The 21,798-nt window shown below is 44.6% G+C and overlaps 1 long non-coding RNA gene across 2 annotated transcripts; it reads right to left on the minus strand.

Annotated features, from left to right (window-relative positions):
* Window positions 1-2,622: 2,622 nt before the first annotated feature.
* LOC125991000 (uncharacterized) lies at window positions 2,623-19,684 on the minus strand. Of its 2 annotated transcripts, XR_011086101.1 has the most exons (6): window positions 19,408-19,684; window positions 19,185-19,262; window positions 18,851-19,110; window positions 18,661-18,771; window positions 9,581-13,135; window positions 2,623-9,394 (listed from the first exon to the last, which is right to left on the minus strand). It is a non-coding gene; the product is annotated as an uncharacterized lncRNA (long non-coding RNA). The 2 variants fall into 2 exon arrangements; XR_011086100.1 differs by having other exon boundaries at window positions 2,623-13,135.
* Between the last annotated feature and the right edge of the window lie 2,114 nt (window positions 19,685-21,798).

Consider the following 21,798-nt stretch of genomic DNA (forward strand, 5'->3'; position numbering starts at 1 on the left):
CCGCATGTCAAGAGACACAAAGAGATCGAAATTACGTTTCTCACTATCCCAGGGTGACAAGACAGCGTTCACAACGCACATACAAGTAAACAACACAGGAAAAATAAAACAAGAAGATGAACAATAAGAGTGATAGCACGCTAGCCGCTCCCGATGCACAGCAGAGTCTGGAAAGATAAGACAGAGTTCACAACGCACATACAAGTAAACAACACAGGAAAAATAAAACAAGAAGATGAACAATAAGAGTGATAGCACGCTAGCCGCTCCCGATGCACAGCAGAGTCCGGAAAGATGACAGTCAACCAGGCCACTGTGAACACGAGCACACAGCAGGCACGCACTGTCCGGTTCGTGGATCCTATCAGGCGAACTCAACCAATCTTGTCGTCCCGCGAACGAATGTACGCCAGGATAATGGAAGGCACGGCTAGGCGAGCTGGGTTGGCCGCAAACCTGGCCCGACGTCTCCGCGCTGGCCCCTCTTCTCTTTTTGTTTACATTCAAAGTCAAAGTCAAAGTCAGCTTTGACTTTCAGCTTTCACTGAAGCTAAACGCGTACAACTTGAGACGTCATGAGACATCACTTCCGGCTGGCGGCTCGGTGCAGTCAAACTCGTCTGTGCGGCAAATTTAAATGATATTTTTCAGAGCAACAGCTTCCTTTTCGTTGTTTCGAGCGTCAATTTATATTTATAAGCCCATAAGCTAACTAAAACCGATTTATATATATACCGGTGTCTCTAGCCCTTTAAGAAGATTTAGAGCAAGCTCTCATAATGCTTTCACTAAACTACAGTCACCTCTGAGTAGCAAATGCTTACGTTTGGCCGGTTTGGATGTAAACATAGATTTGAGTAACGGAGCATTTGTTTTTAAAAGCTTCGTCATCGTTTTATTGTTTGGGGATATAAACGACAGGCCACTGGTTATGTAGTACACCTGTACGTCGTCCATATTGTTCTGGGCATGAAGGTGTCAGATCTACCAGTAAATACCCATGCGGTAGTATCTTCAAAGCATTCCAGGAAAAACCTCCGGTTGCTGGGAGAAATTTGATTCGCCAAGACATTCACCTGCAGTTTATCACGGGGGTTTTTGAACAAAATCAAATAATTACTGTTTAAACTAATAGTACGGCTGAATTTGCCCTGATGGAATACATTCTGCGTTAGCATTATAACGCTTAAATTTTTATGATGTCTATATTGGGTGAATATTCGGACCACTTCCGGATTATCCAAAGCTTTGAAGATGATGTCATCCAAAATCAGTAGATGCTGCTGCTGTGGCGGGAACAGCTTCTCGTCATCAAAAGATTCAGGCAGCCCCTTGATAAAAAGAATGTCTTTATTCAGGTTTTTGAGCTCATCGTACATTGGTTGATATGAAGTATGAACCCAGACAATATTATCAGGTTTTTTTTTCATGTTCAGGATTTTCCAATACATTTTTTACAAAGAAAGTCTTGCCACAACCTGAAGGCCCTGCTACTAGAGATGAAAAAGGAAGTTCTAATCTAGGGTCAAATTCAATCTGGTTAAAAGCCATTTCCACACACAGACACACGTATGGATAGCTAGATAGAAATATCAGTAGCCAAACAGTTCAGTGGTGCCTCGCTCGAGCAGCCTTCTTTTATCGTACACCACACGAAGCCGCTTGGAAAATGACATGTTTCTGAGATGAAACCCTCTCTTATCGCGAACGATATTATGTTGAGGAGCGTATAGCACATCTGAGGTTGCACCTATTGATGTACCCTTGGACCAAACTGAGCATGCTATCGAGATTGATGCTCTGACCGCTTTCGTGAGTCTGCGTGATCCCCTTCACTTTCATGACCGTCTGAGATGATCCTCGTGTTTTGTAAGCGTATGTTTTTGGCCCCGCTGAGACAAATTCTAAAATGCTGTCATTCGAAAGCTCATCTGTTAAATCACCCAGATAATCCCCTAGAGGGAGAACACTTTCGCCCGGTTTCACCGTGTACACGAGGCTGTCTATCGGTGTAAAGGACACGCCTCTGTAAATTTTCTAAATAGCTATAAATTTTTAGGTGTGCATAGGCTGTTGTGAAACACGCTGCAGCAACGTTTGATGTTTTTGAGGCGGGGATCTCATTGTTTATGTTGAAACAATACTGCACAATTGAAAGCTTTTCACTGATAAAATGGAAGAATTTCACAACGTACAGACCTGAAAACAGAAGTTCAAAAAAATCCTCAGATTTTGTCACAATTTTTGTTTGTCATGTTCTCACGCTGCGCAAGTTTTCCCCATAGATTGTTATGACAGAGTTTTGACACTTGCCTTTTGCCAGGGTTTACAGCAATTTTGGAAGGGTCTAGTTGGATACCCTGATGAATGGCATACCCTTCTATGTATCTTTCTCTATCCGCCTGGTTGACCACGTGAGCCGGATAACCTGAAGATTCCTGTTTACCTTTTAGAAATGTTCGCATATAATAACTGTTAGGTTACGGATTTTAGTTATTGATCTGACTCCAAATTGCGATCAATACTTAACACATAAATTGCTATGTCCTAATCCACACACTGGCGCACCTAACAATTTTGCGAGTTCGTTCTGTCAAAGAGAAGACCAGTAGATCAATCAGACCAAATTTACCAATTGTTTATTCCTGACAAAGCACACTAATACAGGCCTGGGTCCCGGGTCCCTCACACTAAAACTCGTGCGTTTTTGTGACCACCAAAAGACGACACATTCTTCCGGGTTGCCCAGTTTTAAAGAAACACAATATGAATATTAAAGCATGCAAAATATTGTGAGATGATTGGTCGATGGCCATCTCCTCCCCGTGTCGGCGTTATCGCTGAGGTCAGTTGGTTGGATTTCCCCGCGAAGCCGGGCCACATAGACGTGCTGTTGTTCTCCTTCCTCAACGACCTTGAGATGTTCTCGTCCGGTACTCCCTGTCTGGGCCTATACACAACACTTCAACGAAAACAAGTTCATGCAGTCTGCCTGCACATTCTTCGCCACCCACCAATCCACACGAGCACTCCAATACTAGATATTATATTAATATGATTATAAGTTTAACACAACCTTAAAAATATGTTTGCAAACTCCCAATAGCACATTTCCCTTTATTCCCTCTCATGACCTCATTTATGAGGTCATCACCCGTTACCCTAGCAAACAGCTACCAGCGCGCTGTCGGTCCTTCTTTCCCCCCGCTGCTCATGTTGAGTCACCAGGGCATATTGGCCCATCGGTGGCAACGGGCCAACGGTTTTCTCGATCAACCGGACAGTGAGTGACCTAATACATGGAATACTACAACAATCGCATAAAATCATAATTGTAGTAAAAATAGCTACAGCAACAAGCACAGACATGATGAGGCCTTTCCAGCTTCCGAACGTTTTCATCCAATCAGACCAAATATCGGTGTGTACGCCTGAATGATCTTTCATCTTTTTGTTCAGTGTCCTTAGTGCTTCCAACGCCCTGGTCAGTCGGCCTCCTGGTGCCGTGTTGTTTGGGATGAAAGTACAACATGCATCACCAAAGATTCTACACACACCATGTTCCTTAGCCAATAGCATGTCCAATGCAATTCTATTTTGGAACACCATTAACGACGTTGCAGCCAATTGTTCATGAACTGCGGTAAATGATTCAGCTGTATAATTACCCAGTCGTTGGACATTGTAATGAACGTAATTAATACGGTCTACATTTTTATTGGGGGTGATCCATAGGAAGATAATTTCGAATCCCGAGGACACTTGATTAACGAGTTTATACTTATCTGGCACACCCCGGGGCACTCCTATAGTGTCAATATATGTTGGATCGTCGTCGCTCAACCACGGGGGCAAAACGTCTCTTTTGGCTCGCTTCAGGAGCCCCGCCAGTGGGGACTCCAGGTTCCAATTGCGATTCTGTATTTCAATGGGGACAACCACCACAGGCATTATCAACGACACGAGGGCACAGATACCTGATGCATTCTTCGGCAAGCGATCCTATAATTTGTCATCTCCACACCACAACCAGATGTCACTGGTCTTCCTCTGCTCCTTCCATCATCGCTGGGTGAATTCTGGCATGTCCTGTTAAAGCTTGAAAGCAAGTGAATTTGGAAAAAACTTTGTATATCACAATTACAAATTGAAACCTACCCATTTCTATTTTACCACTCCCCCCCTTTGACACATTCACCCAGTGTGTCATTACGTATCAAAAGGAACCTGCAAAGCGTCCCCTCTCATCACCACACTCATTGTAGCCAGGCCCGCGGAACTTCTAGTTACCATCTGGGCCCCGGGACCATCACCCCAAGTCCTTGAAACTTGACTGTCCACCACACACACTCGGCAACACAAACAAAAATCATCGCACTCCTGTCAGTGAGCTTATAGCCCGGCTGACAGCGGACATTTGTACACACAAAAACAGACATCAAGTATCAAAATAAAAACAGTCATAAAATGAATCCTGGCGCCCGCGGATCATGTCCTGAAAACCACGTCATCAACAAGTTCATCATAAAAACCAAAAGGGCAAGGGTTAACATATTCTTGTAAATCCAACACAAACTTTCCACGAATGCAATCGACAACCTGCAAGAAGGAAAACAAGTTACGCAAGCAACGCACAATCCGCTCCTTGGCTAGTGGCTGATGCTACAAAAAAAAAAAAAAAATCAAGTCACACAGAAAAACAAAGCAGAGCGTGCTATTGTCGCAAACACGTTCAAGCGTCAAACAATTAGTCACTGTCCACCTAGTCCGTCACCCCGTCGGGTGAGCTCAAAGTCGTCACACGTCAAATCGTCCAAAGTCTTGCTGTTCGATACTAGTTCTGTCTTGTCTGACCATATCACTGAAATGGGCCTTCTCCATCACACCGTTTTGTTGTCGATGGTGTCCCTGATTGATCATTGAGCCATGGTTCCGGTCACAACTCATCACTTACCAGTTCCAGACCCTCCAGTCTGTACCACCCCTTCAGGTGAGAGGAATTTTATCCTCAATTGCAAACACATCACCCCAACTTCAGACCTCTCTGGCCAATCATACTGCGCACGCACAGTCATAGATGATCACATGCGCACACACCCATCCACACACTCGCAGACACACACATCCGTCTCTATCACTCAGCTCTCCTCCCACACTAAGCAAAGTTAGTATGTTAGTGTGCAGGCAAACATTGACTCCTAATAGTAACTCTTCACATTTGGACATACTTGTCAACATGAGCTATTGTAAAATCTCCAATTCAATTTTCCATATACTCGCCCATCAGATTCATCGCAAATTGTCATATATGTCTATCTGGGGGGCGGGGGGGGGGACGACTGTGGGACCCGCGTGTCAGGGGAGCCTCCATAACCTCAGATTGCTCCTACAAACTCGATCTCTATTAATTATCCTAATTAAATTCAATAAAAATGGGTCCGACTATTCCCTCTGGATTTTTACATCATCATTTGACTCTCCCCCCTTTTTCCTGTTGTCTAGCTCAAATATGTTTCTCAGTCTGCTTCTCTTTATTGCCCGTCTTGGCGAGTCTCACTCCCCCCTTTTTTCTCTTCCTAAAAATCCTGCCTCTCACACCATCCAGCACCTCTCCCTGCTTCCTTAAATCATCACCTATTTCCACTCCTTTCATCCACTCCCTCGCGCAGTCTGCCCCCCTCTGCAAAGCTGCAGCTCCACACAGGGAGCGCCAAGCCCTCTCCCTAGAATGGGCAGTTTTTAATGTAATTTACGTCATTGCTGTCCGGATCTTCTATCCTCAATCTCCCTTGCTGTCAATCCCTGTTAAAATGCCCAAATGCCCCTGTTCCTCTTGACTGAATCCACTTTAGTCCAAATGTCCTATTCTAAAATGTATCTAACTCGACTTCTACTTCTTAAGCCTGACGAGCCAAAATATCAGATCTCGCTCTTGTTTCTTACCGTTTTAGCCTATTTGTTTTATCCAAATCTGTTCAATCTCTGACTATGATGCTTTTCTCTGTAGCTCTACGCATTATTCAATTTTTTATCAAATCTCCTCAGTTCTGTCAAACTCAGTGCACAATGAAGCTCCTGTCCACCTTGACCCAAGCTCCACCCAGTTTGGTAACGCCACAGCAAGGAGTGCGATTTGGCCATCGGACACTTCCAACACCCCTGCGTCCCAGAGGCCACACAGAGTGTCTTCCATGCCTTGGTCCGCCTCTTTCGGCCAACGATATTGAGGCCGTTTGATAGGCTGCGTCTCATCCATTTGGAGATCAATAGGGGCCCCCGAATGACAAAACCCGACATCAAATGGACCCTGGGACCACAGTGTGTCGGGCAAGGCCGCCAGCATTACTTCAGCGTCCTCATGATCAGTTAACTCCCTACCATGTGTGCGGGACACCAACATCATCTCCAGCAATCCTGTGTCTGCCATGGGTTGTTTAATTTGGTATGCATTCTGAGACTCAGACCAGTACAAATTAGGAATGTGAGTTTTCCGCCAATCGGTCTGTTGCAACAACTGCTTGACCATTGAGCCCAATTGTCTGCCCTCGTGTCCTGGGGCAAGAGCCAGCGAAATGTGTGGCACCCCTTTCTCTGTCATTTTGAACCACTGCATTTGTTCATATGTCAATATGCAACAACTGCTCTGTCCACACCTCCATCACCGACTCTCTCTCTTGCAGAGGCCGCGCCCGCACTCCAGATTCGCGAGGAGGAAGTGCGCCAGATGTTCCGGAGACAAAAGATCAGGAAGGCACCGGGCCCAGACGGCGTGTCACCTTCCTGCTTGAAAGTCTGCGCTGAGCAGCTGGCGCCCACCTTTGCACGGATCTTCAACCGTTCCCTGGAGCTGTGTGAGGTGCCCTCGTGCTTCAAGAGCTCCACCATCGTTCCAGTGGCCAAGAAGCCCGCCATCACAGGTATGAATGACTATAGACCTGTTGCACTGACATCTGTGGTCATGAAATCTTTCGAGAGGTTAGTACTGAACCACCTGAAGGATGTCACGGGCCCCCTGCTGGACCCCCTCCAGTTTGCCTACCCGGCAAACAGGTCGGTGGATGATGCGGTCAACATGGGACTGCACTACATCCTGCAACACCTGGACACCCCAGGAAAGTACGCCAGGATCCTGTTTGTGGACTTCAGCTCGGCGTTCAACACCATCGCTCCTGACATCCTCCAACAGAAGCTCATCCAGCTTGCGGTGCCTGCCTCCACCTGTCAGTGGATCACCAGCTTCCTGACCAACAGGAGACAGCGTGTGAGGCTGGGGAGCATCACATCTGACACCCTGACCACCAACACTGGAGCCCCTCAGGGATGCGTCCTCTCCCTCTACACCAACGATTTCTCCGCAAGTGACTCTTCCGTGAAGCTCCTGAAGTATGCAGACGACACCACTCTCATCGGACTGATCCAGAACGGTGATGAGACTGCGTACAGACAGGAGGTGGAGCGGCTGGTCCACTGGTGCAGCCAAAACCACCTGGACCTGAACCCGCTCAAGACCGTGGAGATGACAGTGGACTTTAGGCGAGGCCCTTCACCACTTTCACCCCTCACTATCCGCAGTAATACTATTCTCTCATCAGACACCTTCAAGTTCCTGGGAACCACAATCTCTCGGGACCTGAAATGGACCGGCCACATAGACTCTGTCCGGAAGAAGGCCCAGCAGAGGCTGTACTTCCTGAGACAACTCAAGAAGTTCAACCTGCCACGGGAGCTGCTGAAGACCTTCTACACTGCCATCATCCAGTCTGTCCTCTGCACCTCCATCACTGTCTGGTTTGGATCGGCCTCCAAACAAGACAAGCACAGACTGCAACGGACAATAAGGACTGCAGAAAAGATAATTGGAATCAACCTCCCATCTATCCAAGACTTGTACCTGTCCAGGACCAGGAAACGTGCAAGTAACATCTCAACAGACCCTTCGCACCCAGGTTGCAGCCTGTTTGAACTACTCCCCTCCGGACGCCGTTATAGAGCTCTGTACACTAAAACCAGCAGACACAGAGACAGCTTCTTCCCCCAGGCTGTCGCTCTGATGAACTCACACCACTCTTAGAGTCTCAGAGTCATTACTGTGCAATAACATCCCGCTTGCCACACCTTTTTTGTCTACACTGTTTGTACTATGTGTCCTCTCTGCATCCATTGCAGTCTGGTCATCCTAGAAGAGGGACCCTCCCATCTGTGGTCTCTTCTCAAGGTTTCTCATTTCCCCTAGCTGGAGTTTTGAGTTTTTCCTTGCCCTCTTGGGAGTTTAAGATCAGGGGGTGTTTGAGAATATCTTTCGTTCTTCACATGTCCTGAGTGTTGTTGTTAGTCACCTAAATATTGAACAGAGGCTGTGATTTACCGAAGTCAAATTCCTTGTTTGGCACGCTCAAACATGGCGAATAAAAAAAACTCTTGAATCTTGAATCTTGAATTCAGTTGCCGCTGCGACTCCCTCTTTACCAATCAAAATGCACGATGAAGTTAAATCCCACATGTGCCCTTCAATTTCTTCAAACAAATCCCGATATACATCGTCACTTTTTCGGTCATAATATAGAGTGCAATGCAAAGGATCAACAGGTGGGTGGTATGGCGCCAGTGAGCAGATCCAGGGCTTCCACAGTAGGTAGGTCGAGAACACACCGCCACCAGCAGGGGTCTCTGGCTCCAGCCTGGCCCAGTAGATGGTTGCAGTTTCTGCTTCTGCCGGTAGGGGCGCCATCAGCCACTGACCATGTTGTTGTAGCTACTGTGAGCACTGGATGCTGACGCCATCTGGAAATTGAATAATCACTCCCTCTGGCCCACGCAGAATTCTGGCTTGAACGGCTGACACCAAGTCCCTTCCCATCAAATTGATCGGAGTGTCTGTGGAATGGGTTTATTTGTACCACAGTCTACACCCTGTCCGGGTGATCACAGTTTCAAGTGGTTTGGTAAAAGGCAGAGTACGTGGTTGTCCCAAGAAGCCGACTAAAGTTGTTGTTTTCTTTGACAGTGAGGATACAGGAAGGGCAGTGTTTATTGATGAATAAGTTGCTCCTGTGTCCACCAGCATCTTCACAGGTTTTCCTTCCACTGTCACATGAAGCATTGGCTCCGCCGGGCCACTGCTTTCCTGGCTCCCCGGGCAGCCCTATTCAAATTGTCCACACCAGAGATCATCATGTTGGTAGTACTGACCTCCGTGCGTTTGTGGGCGGGTGGCTCCGCGCGGTCGATACTGTGGGCATTCTTTTGCCCAGTGGTCGGTTTCGCCGCAGATGAAACATGCGTTGGGCGAATGGGGTTTGTATGCTGCCCTCCCCGGGTAAGCAGGTGCACTCCCTCCCCGACCTCTGTATCCGCCCCGGAACTGGCCCCTTCCGCGCCCCACCACCTGAAGAGCCTGTGACATTTGCATTTCCTTTTTCTGTGATTTAGACTGTTTAGCTTCACCATGCATTTTTGCCAACTGTAATTTCAACAACTGTTTAGATAATGCGTCTGTCTCGTTTTCAACTTTAGCTTGTGACTCAGTGAACATTCTGCAGTGATGCAAAAGATGACGTTTAAATCTTTCTTCGGCACAAACCAGAATGTCAGGATCTGACATTAGCTGCTTCTTCACATCTGGCGGAAGTCCATCCAGCAGCGCCGTTCGGAAGAGCACCTCTGCCTCGTGCGTGAGAGCCGGATGGCGACCTGTGGTTTCAATCCAACTCTCCACACATGTTACATAATGTTGTGCAGGTGACATTTTCACATCATAAGGAAACATAGTGGGGGCCAGATCGGTGGGTTGTGGGAAAGTCAATTTAATGTTTTCAAACAGGGGCGCTGCTACTTGTGGCAAGGGCAGCTCCCTCCCCAGTCTCGCTGTGCCTGCTGCTTCCTCAATTGCCTGCAATTGCACTAGGGAGCATGCTCCTGCCAACATCTGGCGCATGTCACCGAGTGTACAGCTCTGCCCACTCATCAGAGCCAAAAATTTGTTTAGCCACACCTTGCCTCCTCTGTGAAGTGGGGGCATCTTTTCCATCATCGGGGTCACATCACGGAGCACCATGGGCTCGTAGTGCTGACCGCCCGATGTGGTCACCAGCGGACACATCAATTCATTTTTCTGCACCTCGGCCTGTGTCATCTGTCCCCGACCAATCCGCAAATTATATTTTCTCCGTGTCTCTCTCTCTCTCTCTCTCTGTTGCCCATTTTAACATCTGCACTTCCTATCTACGCTGCTCATCGGCTTGATCAATTTTCTTTTTTAGCTCCTCATTCTCGGCAGTAAGTCTATGCCAGCTTTCTCCTTTCGTCACATTGGACGGTTGAGGGCTCGGACCGGGGGTGGAGGTGTCCACGCGGGATGTGTCCCCCTCCCGGGCCCGTCGCCTCTCTTTATTTACTGCTTGTTCAATCAACTGTACAATACTCTGATCCGCCCATTCGCCTTCGCCCTCGACATCTACTACCATCCTGCCACCCAACGTCACCACCAGAGCCTTTACTCCGGGGTCGCCGTACGGCGGCGGTCCAACATAGCTCACTCTGAGTGTCGGGGCACTCGGGTGTGTCACATCATGCAAAGATGGATAAATGCCCTTGTATTCATTTCTTTCCTTGTCTATTTTCACTGCTTTCTCTACCCTTCTTTCTCATGCTCTTGTTAGCCTGCAATTGTCCAAATCAAAAATGTTATTTTCTTTTAACTGTCTTTCTTTTGAACCTCTAAATCGCTCGTGTTGCTAACCTAACCTAACCTTAAAGAAAGGACAAACAGATTACTCCCAATAGCTCCTCATTATTTTCGAGTTAGCCCCCCTTTCTTGAACATTCTCTGATCCATGCCGTCTTCCTCCTCACACGCCTGAACCCACACAGGGTGTGCACATAAACGCACACACCGAGCGCGCACACAACCGCACGTACACACACACACACACACGCATCCGCACGCACGCACACACAGACAAAGGGATTCTAATCCATCTCTCATGTAGCTTCTTTGCCACTTTCTATCGGTCAATACCACTCACAATTTGCGCTTCCACATCAGCATATACATTCCTTCAATCTCACTGCTTCAAACATTCACTGAGAAACTCACACTGTCCCTGCCCCGCCCGGGCCATAGCACCCCCCGTGCGAGGGGGGTCGCGGCATCAATGTTGACTGGTTACAGGCTGGCCATTTCCTGCAACAATCATGATGCCGGCCCACCGCCCGCACGAGCATAGCACAGGCCCACGCGCACAGCCCAGACCCGCAACTACGCGCGAGTGCAGGCACGCTCATCAGTCTCAACCTCTCAAAGGGCAGGCCAACTTTGCTGTTGCGCCCTTCATCATGTTCACATTCGACATCTTTCAATGTCTTCTACACAACATTTGTTGTCTCTTATTCTCATCCTATCAAGCCACCGTTCTAGTAACTTTCTGTCACATGCCTTATTTTCTCTACTGCCACACCTTGCTCATCTTGGTTTCTCTAACCAACTTAAACACACCATTGTCCACTTCTCAATTTCCCTATTATCGCTCAAAAGCCTCCTAAACATTCTCCATTACTGATTTCTTCCATAGAAATCTCACTCACACACACTCATATACACACACACACTCTCCCCCCAATTTGGTTCATTTTGGATATTTTAGCGGTCTGATCTCTCACAGGAGGAACTGTTACCACCGGATATTTTTTGAGGAGGCCTCACTTCCCCTCGAGGATCTCTGAAAAACCCCAGGAATACGATCGTCACCGCACCCTTGTCCGCCACGACGAAGCACTAGGTCCCTGACCTATCCTTAGTACGCGTAAGTCCCTGACTTTACCGTAGCACGTTACACACGTAAGTTCCAAACTTATTCACCGTATGTATCTTAACTTCATGCACACCTTATTTGATCTGAACGACAGTCTCCTCTTAAATTTCCTCTTTCAATTTGCAGCATTTCGACTTATAGTAACAGGTATTCTGCTTACCTTATCGGTGATGAGCTCAGGGTTGAGGAGACGTCGTACCAGCTCAACGTTGTGCGCTTATTCCAAACGGTTCGCCGACCGGGAGACAGTGTCCCTGACACTGTCCGGTGTCTTGGCTAAAGACCACGAGTTGTCAATTACCCTTCTCTTGACATCACGTCCGCGGTCACCAAGAAATTGTTAGGTTACGGATTTTAGTTATGGATCTGACTCCAAATTGCGATCAACACTTAACACATAAATTGCTATGTCCTAATCCACACACTGGCGCACCTAACAATTTTGCGAGTTCGTTCTGTCAAAGAGAAGACCAGTAGATCAATCAGACCAAATTTACCAATTGTTTATTCCTGACAAAGCGCACTAATACAGGCCTGGGTCCCGGGTCCCTCACACTAAAACTCGTGCGTTTTTGTGACCACCAAAAGACGACACATTCTTCTGGGTTGCCCAGTTTTAAAGAAGCACAATATGAATATTAAAGCATGCAAAATATTGTGAGATGATTGGTCGATGGCCATCTCCTCCCCGTGTCGGCGTTATCGCTGAGGTCAGGTGGTTGGATTTCCCCGCGAAGCCGGGCCACATAGACGTGCTGTTGTTCTCGTTCCTCAACGACCTTGCGATGTTCTCGTCCGGTACTCCCTGTCTGGGCCTATACACAACACTTCAACGAAAACAAGTTCATGCAGTTTACCTGCACATTCTTCGCCACCCACCAATCCACATGAGCACTCCAATACTAGATATTATATTAATATGATTATAAGTTTAACACAACCTTAAAAATATGTTTGCAAACTCCCAAAAGCACATTTCCCTTTATAACGGAAAATTGTGTCGCTCGTTCTTGTGTAATGCCATACTTCGGTAATATCTGCAACCGTGTAGCCGAGATCAAGTGCCTTAACAAATTCAGGGGTTGTCCAAACACCTGTTAACGATCTTTGCTCATCATTATGTGTACATGCCGTCTGCTGGTAGTTACACTCAGCGCATGTACGACACAGTGTGAAGACGAGTTTACCCTTAGCTGTTTTAAAGGGTAGAACAGGAAAATACAAACCACGGGGTGGGTTGACTGTGGCGCTGATGAAACCGAAATACGACCTGGGGTCTTTAAAATCACCGTGGATAATCGTTGGATGACCGATAGGGTAGGTACCTGTACTGTTGATGAAAGGGTATAATGACGTCACATCAACATACAACACACGCTCGTTCGGCTCTGCCGTGTATCTTAAAACGAATGTGTTTGTTCTGCCCCCAAAAAGAGCCTGCCTCGGTTTGAGCGGTGTAGGAAATTTGTTTTTTTTCAGGAATTCCTTCACCTCTATGTTCATCTTTTTCATTTGCAACCATTCATGCTCCCACATAATTACAAGGTACACATCCTGTCTAAGCTGTAGGTCCTGAATTTTCTTTTCTTTTTCTCCTGAAAAGGGCGTTTTGTTGTCAGGCATATTTTAGAGAGGTCGAAGCATTCTGCACAGCCGTGGTGATAACAACCAACATACTCAAACACTATTTTTACGCCTCCAATTTCAGAATAGCCGTCTACCATGTAGTTATCTATCCTAACTTCACCCCCGTTCAATGCATGATCCATTGCATGTACTGAATAGAGTCATGCGAAAAAGCTTTGTGCTGACCCATATAGTTGTCTGAAGGTGTAATGGCTAGTGTTTGAGGGGTTAGAAAATTAGTGCGAAAAACTTTCATGCACGCAGAGGCTATTGTCACAGTGTTGAACAGGTCTATTCCTGTAGCCTCAAAAAACTCGCTCCTGAATTTTTCACACCCCTGCATTAACAGGTCAACATCATTTTCGCAGTAGGCTATCGCCTGTTTAGCTAAATCAAACACATTGTTAGCTTCGTTTGCATACCATTCGTCAAACTTTGCTCGTTGAGAGGTTGACATTCGCTCGATATCGTAGTACGTGGGGTCAGGGTGAGACCCTACGTAGTTTAGATGATCTAAAGAGCTGAATTTGTGTGGGAAATAACCCTTTGATTTGTCTTCAAACCCCAGGGCCTTAGGCATCGCACTTAGAGGCATCGTCAAGAATGAGAGAGTCTATGAATCGAGATTTTGTGTCTAAATCGACAAATGATAGAACTTTACTCCCCTGCATCAGAATGTCAAGTTTGAGACCTAATTCAAGCATTCTCCTTATCAAGATGTATGAATCAAAACCTCTCGCGTTATGTGCAACAAACGTAGTTTGTTTAAACCGAGGGTTTCGAAAAAATTTGAGAAATTCGTCAACACAATCTGTGCCAAACCACTGTTTCGTCACTTTATTCGATTTGCAACAGATGAGAAAAAGTTTGTGTAAACCATCTACATCTACATAGGTTTCGAAATCATAGTATACTACATTTTTGCAAGGTGGTTGAGGCTTGATGGGCTGAATGTAGCACATGTGGGGGGTCAGCAAGGCATCATCTTGATTTAAGATCTCATCACACACTGTGCATTTTTTAACAGGGTGTCAAACGCACCTCTTGCAATCAGGTGCCCCCGGCTTCCCAGTAACGGGTTCGTTTTAGCCGGGTTCGGAGATTCGTCCGTAATCTAACCACCCGAGTTAAATTAACTCCTCCGGAATCAATCTAATTTCTGTACGACGCCAATCCCTCTCAAGTCACCCGAAGCGCGTGCCGAGTAACTCAATTCGAGGCAGGACTTCGAAGTGACCGCATCGTATTGATGGCTCCCCGCTAATGTTTGAAGTTCTTATTCGTTACGGATATTTTTTAGATGTCTTTGTTAAGACCTCAGGGATTCGTTTGTATAGCGCACCCAAGCACTAGTTTTGCCGAAGTAAATGTTCATACGGGTCCGTTCCACTTGGTCGCTCATGCAGCGAGCCGACCAACTTTTTTATTCGAAAGAGAATCGAATTAATAAAAGTGTGACAATAATAGCATTTAAGAAGAAAATTAATGCCCTTTATATTATTAATTCTAACTTCGTATACGTAGACCTAGCACTTGACCGTCGGAGTTCTTCACCCCACTTAATTGCTTCGAAGAGAATAGCGACTTTCTTACCGAATAAAATTGTCGTGCTGTCTTTAGATTTGCCCAATAATTAATTTGGAAGGCAAGTCTATTTTTTGATCGTGTCCTATTTAACTTTTGACGCGGCCCGACAAAAGGGGAACTGGGCCGCGCCCGACAGACAATCGAAATATTTTTATTCTCCTCCAACTCCACTGATTTATTTCAGCCGTCGTCGTTAATATATTTAGAAGAAGTAAATTTCCAACAATTCACTTCTAACGAAATCCACTCCTCCTTTAAATATTTACGAAAGTTATTTAATTCTCTAACTGGCTCAGAGTTACTTTTTACACGGCCCGTCAAAAAAGGGGAACTGAGCCGCGCCCGACGGACAACTGAAATATTTTTATTCTCCTCCAACTCCACTGATTTATTTCAGCCGTCGTCGTTAATTTATTTAGAAGAAGTAAATTTCCAACAATTCACTTCTAACGAAATCCACTCCTCCTTTAAATATTTACGAAAGTTATTTAATTCTCTAACTGGCTCAGAGTTACTTTTTACACGGCCCGTCAAAAAAAGGGGAACTGAGCCGCGCCCGACGGACAACTGAAATATTTTTATTCTCCTCCAACTCCACTGATTTATTTCAGCCGTCGTCGTTAATTTATTTAGAAGAAGTAAATTTCCAACAATTCACTTCTAACGAAATCCACTCCTCCTTTAAATATTTACGAAAGTTATTTAATTCTCTAACTGGCTCAGAGTTACTTTTTACACGGCCCGTCAAAAAAGGGGAAGCGGGCCTGAGCCTTTCAAATAGTTAAATAACTTTTCGTTCTACACAAAATAATAATCCGATTTAAACACTTCCGTTGATTTATTTTATTTAAATCGGCCCCAAACCATCGGTTGCATATTCAGTACAAATCCGCGTACAACGAAGTAAGTAATATACAAAACACATTTATTGAAGAAACATGGAATAGAATTACAAATCTCAATTACCCCAGAAACTGAACAATTTCACTCACTGATACCCGTGTTAATAAAATCATTCAATCCCAGAACAATTCGATTGCAAAACACAGTTCATAAAAAAGGGAAGCGGTGATTACCAGCTGCGTGCTATTTTTGGTGAAAGCAAAGTCGAGTGATCAGTTCGATCTTGCTTCTAAATCCAAATTAAAGAAACAGGCTGGCCACGAGGAATCCGGCGGCCCGATGACTATTCCCCCCTCACGCTAAAATACATAAAAAATATAAATCCCTCTCACCTATTTCTCCTATATAGTTGTCCAGTCCAATTTTTGGGAGTAAATCCAAGTTAATTTCAGTCCAGCGATCCTGCGTCTCACACAAAGATCTTCGGGACTTTGGAAAAAATCTTGAAACTCCTCCGGGCCTCTTCACGTATAAGCGCTCTTTTGGGGAAAAAAGCCCTGAGGCTACTCCAGCAGGACCTTTTATAGACCTCTCCGTCTCCCCCCCTCCCCTTTCTTTTCTCCTGTACTTTCCCTATAGGGTAAGACTGCCCAGTTTTCTCACGCGTATAGAAGGGACTGTCCAGCATTCCCACGCCTATGGAGGGACTGGCCTTTAGCAGCTGTTTCCGCCCTGCCCACGCAGTACTTTCCACCAAATGCACAGCTAGTGGCAAAACCTTTCACTTCCCCTTTTCACCTTTGACCTACTTTCTGTTACATGAATTGATCGAATTGACAAATAATATTGCTTTAAAGCGGTTACAGAGTACATTTTTAGCCAAGCAAAAAAAAAATCAAAAAATTAAAATCACATAATAAACATTTCATTTGTGCTTCTCCAAACAATTTATGTCACGCCACTATTTTCAGTGACGGGTCCCTTGATCGAATTGACAAATAATATTGCTTAAAGCGGTTACAGAGTACATTTTTAGCCAAGCAAAAAAATCAAAAAATAAAAAACACATAATAAAAATTTCATTTGTGCTTCTCCAAACAATTTATGTCACGCCACTATTTTCAGTGACGGGTCCCTTGATCGAATTGACAAATAATATTGCTTAAAGCGGTTACAGAGTACATTTTTAGCCAAGCAAAAAAATCAAAAAATAAAAAACACATAATAAAAATTTCATTTGTGCTTCCATGCGTGACTTACACTCTGACACCGTGTTCCTCTTTTCTATTTTAACTGGTCTAGCTTATCCTGGCCCCTCTTTTGGTCTCATGTTTTGGTCTGGCGCCATCTTTTGGACAAATTTGGAATTTCAGCCCTGTCAATTTATCCCTGTGAACAATCCATATTCTACCATTTGGACCATCTCTATCCCCATGTTACATGACAAGGGCAACGATGTTTAGCACCGGTACCATCAGCTTTCACATAATACTGGAGACTACACTGCAAGCATTTTTTGTATGAAGTGCAGTTGCTCACACGATTCGTCACTCGAAACTCTTTATGTTTGGCAAAGCATTCCTCATTACGACAAGTTTTGTTACAATCGGGACAGATAACACGTTTAATCCGCCGTTGTTTACAACACGGATCGAGACAAATGTTACAGTGTTCTTCACACTGATGCTGTTGCCAATTCTCGTGCCCTTTGTAACAAAGTCTGCAAAAGAATGCAAGACCAACGAATGCCTCTATCGCTTTCACGCCGTAGTAATGACCCTTGAGGTGTAAGACAAATGCGTCGTTGTCTGTTTTGGGATAATGTGTGTCGAAAAAAGTTATGGGGCGGCAGTCCTCTTTTTGGTACATTACAGTTATTTTCCGTTTGAGGACTTTCTCAAATTTATGGACATCGCCTAGACTCACAGGTGTTTGAAGATCCAGTCCCACACTCTCGTGTAAGAGCCGTGCCTGTCTTGTGGCCTGTTTTGTTGTGAGTGTGTCATTTAGCAGATAGGTTAGTGAGAGAGCAAAGCATAGATTGTTGTCTTTATTATGAGGTATGTGTAAGTGTCGTTTTTTCAACCTCAAAATTTCTCTGTTGGTACTGTTCAGCAACCTACGACGCATTCCACCGCGCAATGGAGTGACTATTTGTACAATAAGCTCTAAGCTCTCATCAGCCAGAAGCTCTGTATTTGATTGTGCTAAACGCTCAAGCATGCCTGATACACTATCTCTGATAGAGTTCATGTAACTTGTTTGCTGGTAGATGTGAGCTCTATCATTACCACCCACTAACTCAGCCTGAATCACATCACCTGGTTGTGCTCGACTAACCACCTCTTGCAAAACATCATCTATTTTATCTTCAATCTGTGGTAGAAGGTTGCAAAATCATTGATGTTCAGTTGCGATGGTATATTTAACTGTCACCTTACCTCTACATTATTGAAATGCCGGGGCTTTCTCCCTCTAACAAAGCCGTGCTCACATTGTTGAGTAAATCTGTTATTTGACTCGTAGATGTATTGTTTGATAGCAAATCATTGTTAATGCTTGACAAATCTAGCTCTGGTGTGTCACTTCTTTGGCTGGTTTCGCTAAATGGTAACAAATCTATTTCATCAATGTTTGCTAAGAAATCTTACTCCGTTGATGTAAGGTTTGAATGATCCATTATATTTCCTTTTACAAAACACAACAGAAACAACACAGACCTATTTTGATTCGGCTAAATCTGTCAGAATACGTATTATCTTAAAACATTCTTGTAACCGTCTTTTGTAGATACAGTTACCACGGCACTTTACAGGCCCCCTGCTGGTTGAGTGGCGCGTGTTGTAGAAGGGCTGCCCCCTCCTCCTCTTCCTTTCTCTCTGTGCCTCCGTGTCACGACGCTCACCTGCAAGTTAATCCTTTATAGTACCGAAAATAGCAAGTCGGACAATAGCATACAAAGAGAGAAAAAATAGAAGGAATACCTCCAACTTTGTTTGTCGACTCTTGATGATGGTTCAAGCCCTCGTATATAGATAGAGCTTCAGCTAACTCTGTGTCTGTCGATGTTTCCTGTCGGTCGGCGTGGGATGCAATTGGATTGGTTCCAACGGTAGCACGTGACTCTGATGCGCTTGGTTTCGCGGCTCTGTCGCTGGATCTGTCTCCTCCACTGCTTCATTATGGCGTTCGAAGGCAGCTTGTGTCGGCTGATTGTTTTTCCTAGTAGCCGCGGCCACGAGATCTGTTACATACATAAAATAAAATCATCAACTACTAGCATTTATATGAACTATCTTAGATGCACGATTGACTCACCGTAGTCTGATTGTGTTAGGTAAACATCGCTAAAGTCGTTGTCAAAAGATGTGTGGACATCGGCAAGAGCGATGATGTCTGCAAGCATTATATAAACATTACATCTTGTTTTATGAAATAACCGCAGTGTATTATTATTATTATTATTATTATTTGTTATTATTATTATTTGTTATTATTATTGTCATTATTATTACGGCGACAAAGTAGTAAAATGACTTACCTTTAACCATTCTCGAAAACAGCTTTTGACGCGCTTCGACTCGGTTGCTCAGAGCGATGGCTTGTCTTCTCAAAAATGAGCGTTAGTCATTCGCACTAAACCAACTTCAAATTCGGTGGGGATAAGACCACGCCTATGGGACCACGTGTTGCGAGAAATCAGATAACTTTGGCCGCATGCTGATGACGCATCAAAGGCTCTACCTCATCAGATATCTTTGGCACCAATAATGCCGACTCCACTATTGTTTGTCAAATTACATGCGACAACACCTTGATTTTTTCTTTTTCAGATAACTTTGGCACCATGCTGATGACACTTCAATGATTTTTTTCAACAAAACCCCCTTGATCCTCTAAACTATTGTTTGTCAAATTGCATGCGACTCTCTTTCAGATAACTTTGGCACCATGCTGACGACTCTCACGACCCCCCACACTGACACAAACACCCCTCCTCTTCTCCTTATCAACTAAACGGGCCCCCCTTCAACCCACACGTACTAGCTGGTAGCAAAGCTAGCTCAGATGCTGCACCTGTTTTGATTCATAAAAATACATGCCCATACATGTCCACATCTAAAAATGGCGCCAGCAAACAAAAATGGCGACAGTTAAAGATGGCGCCGTCACGACTGGTGCCATCTTGATGCCCCCAACCCCGCCCCAATCCAAAAGGGGGTGATTTATGATACCATAACAAGTCATAAAAAGGTCATAAAATGTTATGACCCCTAACTCATTTGCATATGAATAGACATCAAGGGCTGGATTATGCTTCTATTCTCTCACCCTGGCCTTGCCAACACGTGCATGTTCACACCCACACTTAAATGCATGGGTACAAGCAAAACACATTTGTGCGCACACACATGCACACACAATTCTATGTTTTTGGCTGATTCAAAACAAATATGCACTCCAATATAAGCATAATAGTCACAACAACACTCAGGCTGGATATTTTTAGTCCTGGACAGTTCCAAGACTCAGCTGTGGAGGGGTTCACCCACCAAATATTTGGAAGCAAAATATGGGAATGGCTTTCTTTGGGTTTTGTTGTGGGTGGTAGCGGAAAAACAAATCAAAATCTCTGGAATGAGGGCGATAATAATCAAAAGGTCTCTGTGACTCTGATTCTTGCCCTATCCCTTGAACTGCTCCCTGGACTTGTCTTGCCAGTATACTCTGCATCTGCTGGGAGTGTCAGAACAACCAGCATAATAATTATATTATCGACAATAACACATTTAATCAATATCAAAAAAATTATATGGTCAAATTATGTTTTGTTTTTCAAATGTTTCATGCATAGTCATAGCCTATTCAATCCCATGCAGTGATAGATGACTGTCTCTTCTTTACCTGTGAGCTGCTCAGAGCTAGTACTGGGCTTACTGTCTGAAGCACCAAAACTGGCGATATTTCCACCTTTGCATAGGAAAAATAGACATATATTTTAATATTACCGTATTGGCCCGAATATAAGACGGCGTTTTTTGCATTGAAATAAGACTGAAAAAGTGGGGATCGTCTTACATTCGGGTTCTAGACATTACATTCACAACGCCAGACACGCCAGATATCTTTAAAGCGAATGATGAACTTAACTCCCCAGGCCAAAGCGAATCCCTGTCACAAAGAAGAAAAATAAAAATAGCTGTTAGAAAGGTTCCTATGTTGATGTTAAAATGTTGGAAACTTACGTCACCGTGCCTTAAGTCTCGCGTGAGTTACCTCAGCTTAACACTATTGTTGGAGCTTGTGCGCAGCGGTAAGTTAAAGGTTGCTGGTATCAACTGAGTATATTGCTGTGATCGTCTGCGTCTTTGACACAAAGTGAGTATATACATTTCATTGTTAGTACTGTCGAATTTGGCTCTAAATTTAGACCGGGGGGCCGAACCAGGAGCAGATGGATGTAGTGTTTGTGTGAAGTAATAGAAATGACATGTAAAGGTCATTGCATAAAAGGTTTGTACTTTTAGTAGGTAGTAAAGCATGGATATTCAAAAAAAGCTTTTTGAAAACGAATGTATTTATTAACAGCATTGAAAATATATTTCTCCAAAAAAGTACTATCAGTGATTCTCATTATATACGACACTGTTATTATGAATAATAGTTTCCATCACTTCATCGCCTGCAGGTCAGATTTATGAAATATGTTTATCTAATGAGGCGAAATCACATTTAACGGCAAATATTCTGACCAAATACATCATCTTGAACAATCAGTAAAAGAATACATCTAAATAAGGTAATAAAGAAATAAATAGGATTGTTGGTCTCCCTTTTTTACAAGTGCATCATGTTCTGGAGTAAAATTTGTTGTGGTAATTCTTAGGATAGAGCCGAGGTGTCGGTCCGTTAACCTAGATCTATGACGGGC

This window comes from Syngnathus scovelli, chromosome 21, assembly GCF_024217435.2.
Source record: "Syngnathus scovelli strain Florida chromosome 21, RoL_Ssco_1.2, whole genome shotgun sequence".
NCBI lineage: Eukaryota > Metazoa > Chordata > Actinopteri > Syngnathiformes > Syngnathidae > Syngnathus > Syngnathus scovelli.